Here is a 7,840-nt window from a genome sequence, read left to right on the forward strand (position 1 = left end):
TAGCATTATCGCGAACGAGCGCGTCCCGTTATCGTGGCAAACGAGTGACCTCATCCCCGTCCACAAGGGAAAGGGTAAGGATAAATCCGACCCCGCTAGTTATCGGCCAATTTCTTTGATACCATGTTTCTGTAAAATATTCGAAAAAGTTATCCTTAATAGGCTTAACACATTCACAAAACTAATGAAAATGGACTTCCCTTGCCAACAACAACACGGATTCCAGAAAAACTTAAGTTGCATAACAACGTCCTTTAACTTTCAAGAGACTGTTCTGTACAATATTGAACGTGGCAGCGACGTCTACGTGGTGTGTCTTGCGTGGGGTCCGTCAGGGTGGGGTCATGTCTACGTTTTTGTATCTAGTCTACGTCGACGAGCTTCTCCATACTCTAGAAAAAAGTAAATATGGTGCGACGTCTACGTGGTGTGTCTTGACCAGCGCGCCGCCTTTGACACCGAGCGGCACGGCTCTTTAATGCTGAAGCTCGGACGTCTTGGCGTCAGGGGTAAGCCCCTTCGCCTGCTTCAATCGTCATTTAATAACTTGCGTTGCGTCATCAGATATAGCGGCCAGTCATCTAACGCCTTTGAAATTGTGCGTGGGGTCCGTCAGGGTGGGGTCATATCTAAGTTTTTGTATCTAGTCTACGTCGACGAGCTACTCCATACTCTAGAAAAAAGTAAATATGGTGGAAAAGTGATGTCTGTTAAATGTAATAACCCTACATTCGCAGACGACATCTACTTACTAGCAACTTCCCCCAACAGTCTGCAGAGTCAAGTCGACATCGTATATAGATATTGCCGCCGATGGAATATCGAAGTTAATGTAACAAAATCGTCAACCATAACATTTTCAAAACGTCGTCGTCCCCTCCCGATAAGTGTTGTCTATGGCAACGCTCTTATATCAAATGCACCTTTTGCAAATCATCTCGGTATTCTTCAACAGTCGAACTTAAAAATAGGTGAACGAATAAGTGGTCGAATTCAAAAGGCTCGAAACTCACTTTGTTCAATCATTTCACAGGGCGTTCACCCCTTATGCGTGAACCCTCTTACATCAGTAAGTTTGTATAAAAAGGTTGTTCTACCAACACTTCTGTATGGATCTGAAGTATGGAATGACATGTCTTAATCCGATGAAAATAAAAATTGATGTCTTCCAACACTTTGTATCAAAGAAAATTCAGGGATTGGCATTGCGTTCGAGGTCAGATATGGTACAGTCTATGCTAGGGCTACACAGAATATGTTCTGATATTGATAGTAGAAAGCTTATGTTCTTACATAAAATATTGTCCCTTCCTGACCATTGTAATACGAAACAAATATTTACTTGCAAGTATTATATGTATATACGTGAAAGAAACACAGTTAGATCAGGATTTATTCCCGATATCTGCTATATCCTACAAAAGTATAATATTGCTCATATTATAAATGATTACATTGTTGAATCTGTTTTGCCATCCAAATACGTTTGGAAAGCACATGTCAAAAGAACCATCAAAGCTAATGAAATCGACATGTGGAACACTAGAATAGCAAATGATCCAGAATTTATGTTATTTCGTATACTGCATCCATGTATCCACCCATGTGTCATTTACGTCGTAAATAAACAACGATCATTTCGAAACACGACGCTAGCTATTGCTAAACTATGGTGCAAACCAACCCTTTTAAGGAACATGTACTGTATAAAATGTAATTGTATTTACCAAGAAGAATTGTCGCATGTTATTGCCGAATGCGACAGCACTGTCCGCCTACTTAATGAGTTCTTAGTGCATGTATTGTCATTTTGTTCAAATGACTTAGTAACCGAACTTGCTAGTCTTGATGCCATTGGTTTCTGTCTCCGTCTCCTTGGCGCTCCTTTACCGCCATTACTTGATAGTTCGGATGAATACGCATTCCTTAACGTGTCGTATTCTTTTATTGTGTAATGCATGAAAGCTTACTTCTCTTAGTAGAAGTATGTCCGATGTCTAGGTACATGTACACTTATAAATGGCCCTAAGCATATTTTGCTGTCTTCCGATACACAAGTGTTAAATTATTTCGAAAGCGTTCAAGCAACGTATGATTACTACCTCAATTATGTACTGTATCTTGTATATCGACTGGATATGGCACAATTGTTATATAGTGTGTGTTTTTCTCTATTGTTAATTTGATTTTTTTTGTGTTCTTTAAAATACCTTCTGTTTCGTTTCGCTAAGTTATTTAACACATTGATCACCTTGTATATTTGCTTTTATTCATTATTTCGTTCATATATATCCATTTGACAATAGTTTATATATAAATATATATATAAATATAAATATATATATATATATATATATATATATATATATATATATATATATATATATATATATATGCATGTTTATTCACCAAATCCCTTTGTATGTGTTTCGTGTATTACATATGTATTTTCCTATCATCATTCTTGGAGGCAATAAAATATTGAATTGAAGTCAAGCACGAACATACTTTATAATTTTATGACGCATTTATACCATTTTTTGAACTGGATAAATACGTTCATGTTTTTTCAAGTAAAAAATAACCTAATTGCTTAACTAAAACTTAAACTGACTGCGGAGTTTACATAAGTTTCTGCTTCATTAATCAAACCTTAAATAAAAAAATATTACGTAAACGGTGAAGCATAAGTATGGTCATAACATAGGTATCCTTACTACAACCAGTCAAGATAAACACTAACAAACCTTATAACTCGTACTACAGCCAGGCAAGCAGCGGTGGACCTCATAACTCGTACTACAGCCAGGCAAGCAGGGGTGGACCTCATAACTCGTACTACAGCCAGGCAAGCAGGGGTGGACCTCATAACTCGTACTACAGCCAGGCAAGCAGGGGTGGACCTCATAACTCGTACTACAGCCAGGCAAGCAGGGGTGGACCTCATAACTCGTACTACAGCCAGGCAAGCAGGGGTGGACCTCATAACTCGTACTACAGCCAGGCAAGCAGGGGTGGACCTCATAACTTGTACTACAGCCAGGCAAGCAGGGGTGGACCTCATAACTCGTACTACAACCAGGCAAGCACGAGTGGACCTCATAACTCGTACTACAGCCAGGCAAGCAGGGGTGGACCTCATAACTCGTACTACAGCCAGGCAAGCAGGTGTGGACCTAATAACTCGTACTACAACCAGGCAAGCACGAGTGGACCTCATAACTCGTACTACAGCCAGGCAAGCAGGGGTGGACCTCATAACTCGTAATACAGCCAGGCAAGCAGGTGTGGACCTCATAACTCGTACTACAGCCAGGCAAGCAGGGGTGGACCTCATAACTCGTATTACAGCCAGGCAAGCAGGGGTGGACCTAATAACTCGTACTACAGCCAGGCAAGCAGGGGTGGACATAATAACTCGTACTACAGCCAGGCAAGCAGGTGTGGACCTCATAACTCGTACTACAGCCAGGCAAGCAGGGGTGGACCTTATAACTCGTACTACAGCCAGGCAAGCAGGGGTGGACCTCATAACTCGTACTACAGCCAGGCAAGCAGGTGTGGACCTCATAACGCGTACTACAGCCAGGCAAGCAGGGGTGGACCTCATAACTCGTACTACAGCCAGGCAAGCAGGGGTGGACCTCATAACTCGTATTACAGCCAGGCAAGCAGGGGTGGACCTAATAACTCGTACTACAGCCAGGCAAGCAGGGGTGGACCTAATAACTCGTACTACAGCCAGGCAAGCAGGGGTGGACCTCATAACTCGTACTACAGCCAGGCAAGCAGGGGTGGACCTCATTACTCGTACTGCAGCCAGGCAAGCAGGTGTGGACCTCATAACTCGTACTACAACCAGGCAAGCAGGTGTGGACCTCATAACTCGTACTACAGCCAGGCAAGCAGGGGTGGACCTCATAACTCGTACTACAGCCAGGCAAGCAGGGGTGGACCTCATAACTCGTACTACAGCCAGGCAAGCAGGGGTGGACCTAATAACTCGTACTACAACCAGGCAAGCACGAGTGGACCTCATAACTTGTACTACAGCCAGGCAAGCAGGGGTGGACCTCATAACTCGTACTACAGCCAGGCAAGCAGGGGTGGACCTCATAACTCGTACTACAGCCAGGCAAGCAGGGGTGGACCTAATAACTCGTACTACAACCAGGCAAGCACGAGTGGACCTCATAACTCGTACTACAGCCAGGCAAGCAGGGGTGGACCTCATAACTCGTACTACAGCCAGGCAAGCAGGGGTGGACCTAATAACTCGTACTACAACCAGGCAAGCCCGAGTGGACCTCATAACTTGTACTACAGCCAGGCAAGCAGGGGTGGACCTCATAACTCGTACTACAGCCAGGCAAGCAGGGGTGGACCTCATAACTCGTACTACAGCCAGGCAAGCAGGGGTGGACCTAATAACTCGTACTACAACCAGGCAAGCACGAGTGGACCTCATAACTCGTACTACAGCCAGGCAAGCAGGGGTGGACCTAATAACTCGTACTACAACCAGGCAAGCACGAGTGGACCTCATAACTCGTACTACAGCCAGGCAAGCAGGGGTGGACCTCATAACTCGTACTACAGCCAGGCAAGCAGGGGTGGACCTAATAACTCGTACTACAACCAGGCAAGCCCGAGTGGACCTCATAACTTGTACTACAGCCAGGCAAGCAGGGGTGGACCTCATAACTCGTACTACAGCCAGGCAAGCAGGGGTGGACCTCATAACTCGTACTACAGCCAGGCAAGCAGGGGTGGACCTAATAACTCGTACTACAACCAGGCAAGCACGAGTGGACCTCATAACTTGTACTACAGCCAGGCAAGCAGGGGTGGACCTCATAACTCGTACTACAGCCAGGCAAGCAGGGGTGGACCTCATAACTCGTACTACAACCAGGCAAGCAGGGGTGGACCTAATAACTCGTACTACAGCCAGGCAAGCAGGGGTGGACCTCATAACTCGTACTACAGCCAGGCAAGCAGGGGTGGACCTCATAACTCGTACTACAGCCAGGCAAGCAGGGGTGGACCTAATAACTCGTACTACAACCAGGCAAGCACGAGTGGACCTCATAACTTGTACTGCAACCAGGCAATCACAGCTAGACCTTATAACTCGTGCTACAACCAGGCAAGCACGGGAAGACCTTATTGTCTAAACTACAACTAGACAAGCACGGGCATCCTTATAACTCATAGAAAAAAAACAGTCAAGTATGGGCAGCCTTGTAACTCTTACCACAACCAGGCAATCACGGAAAGACCTTATAATTCGTATTATATCCATGTGAGCATGGACTACATCCATGCAAGCACGGGCAGACCTTATTACTCGTAATTCAACCAGGCAAGAAAGGGTGGGCTTAATAACTCGTATTACAACCAGGCAAACATGGGCAGTTTATAACATATTGTACAACCAGGAAAGCACAGGCACACCTTATTACTGTTACTCCAACCAGAAAAGCACAGGCAGACTTTATAACTTGTACATCTACTAGGCAAGCACTGGTAGACCTCATAACTTGTACTACAACCAGTCAAGCACTGGCACACCATATTACTCGTACCACAACCAGGCAAACACGGGTAGACTTTATAACTCGTACTAAAAGCAGGCAAGCACGGGTGGGACTTATAAATCTTAATACAACCAGTCAAGCACGGGCAGACCTTTTAAGTCGTAAAACAACCTGGCAAGCACGGGCAGACATTTTACCCTGTACTACAACCAGGCCAGCACATGCAAACATTATAATTCGTACTACAACAAGGCAAGAACGGATAGAATTTATAACTGGTACTACAAGCAGGCAAGCACGGGTAGACCTTATAACTCGAACAACAACAAGGCAAAGACAGACCTTATAACTCGTACTACAACCAAGCAAGCACGGACAGACCATGTAACTAGCACTACAACCAGACAAGCACTGGCAGACTTTATATCTCGTATCACAAACAGGCAAGAACGGGTAGACCTTATAAGTTACGAGGTATAAGGTCTGCTAGTGTTTGTCTGTTTGTAGTACGAGTTATAAGTTATAACTCGTACTACAAACAGGCAAACACTAGCAGACCTTATACCTCGTACCACAACCAGGCAAGCACGGGTTGACCTTATAACTCGTACTACAACCAAGCAAGCACCGTCAAACCTTATAACTTGTACTTAAGCCAGGCAAGCACGGACAGACTTTATTACTCGTACTACATCCAGGCAAGCACGGGCACCCTTATGACTCGTACTACATCCAGGCAAGCACGGACACCCTTATGACTCGTACTACATCCAGGCAAGCACGGACACTTTTATTACTCGTACTACATCCAGGCAAGCACGGGCACTCTTATTACTCGTACTACATCCAGGCAAGCACGGGCACCCTTACGACGCGTAATACAGCCAGACAAGACGGACAGACCTAATTACACGTACTACGTCCAGGCAAGCACTGGTAGACCGTATAACTCGTACTACATACATGCAAGCACTGGTAGACCTTATAATTCGTACTACATCCAGGCAAGCACTGATAGACCTTATAACTTGTATTACATCCAGGCAAGCACTGGTAGGCTTAAAACTCGTACTTCGACCGGGCAAGCACTTGTGGACCTTAATACCTCGACCACAACCTTTTGACGACGGGAATACCTTTTAACTCGTACTACAAGCAAACAAAAGCGATAATAATCGTGTCGCTTGGCAAATTCAAGATACACCCCAAGAACTCTCTTCACGTTTTTAAGTGCTGTGATAAATAAGGTTATATAACTAAATAAAAATATAAATTTTTCGTCGCTGATACAGTTCAAGTACCTATAAATGTGTTGTATGTCCGTAAATTGTGTTAATATGCATTACACCCTAGGCTACATTTTCTTATCAGATGTAAAATATTAATGACATATCTTAAAGTGACTAGCTCATACTTTTATTAAATGCACTTTTTTGTATGACAAAAAAGTATGGCAAATGATAAGGAGTGCTAAAACTAACAACGCAGTGTAAATATGTCAGGTTACTTTCCAGGCGAAACCACGCAATGTAAAATGTTGCAGCTGAACTATCCATGCGAAAACACGCAGTGTAAATGTGTCAGTTTAACTTTCCAGGCGAAACCATGCAATGTAAAATGTGGCAGCTGAACTATCCATGCGAAACCACGCAGTGTAAATGTGTCAGGTTAACTTTCCAGGCGAAACCATGCAATGTAAAATATGGCAGCTGAACTATCCAGGCGAAACCTCGCAGTGTAAAATGTGGCAGCTGAACTATCATGGGCGAAACAACGCAGTCTGAAATATGGCAGCTGAACTACCCAGGCCAAATGTTTAACATGGCAGGTGAATTATCAAGGCGAAAAAATAAATGTTGCAGGTGAATTAGCCAGGAATATTTAAAAATGTGGCAGGTGAACTATCCAGGCAATATGTTAACTGTGGCAGGTGAACTATACAGGCGACACGTTTAACGTGGCAGGTGAATTATCCAGGCAATATGTTAACTGTGGCAGGTGAACTATCCAGGCGACACGTTTAACTTGGCAGGTGAATTATCCAGGCAATATGTTAACTGTGGCAGGTGAACTATCCAGGCAATATGTTAACTGTGGCAGGTGAACTATACAGGCGACACGTTTAACGTGGCAGGTGAATTATCCAGGCAATATGTAAACTGTGGCAGGTGAACTATACAGGCGACACGTTTAACGTGGCAGGTGAATTATCCAGGCAATATGTTATCTGTGGCAGGTGAACTATCCAGGCAATATGTTAACTGTGGCAGGTGAATTATCCAGGCAATATGTTAACTGTG

Source organism: Mya arenaria, chromosome 4, assembly GCF_026914265.1.
Source record: "Mya arenaria isolate MELC-2E11 chromosome 4, ASM2691426v1".
NCBI classification, from domain to species: Eukaryota; Metazoa; Mollusca; class Bivalvia; order Myida; family Myidae; genus Mya; species Mya arenaria.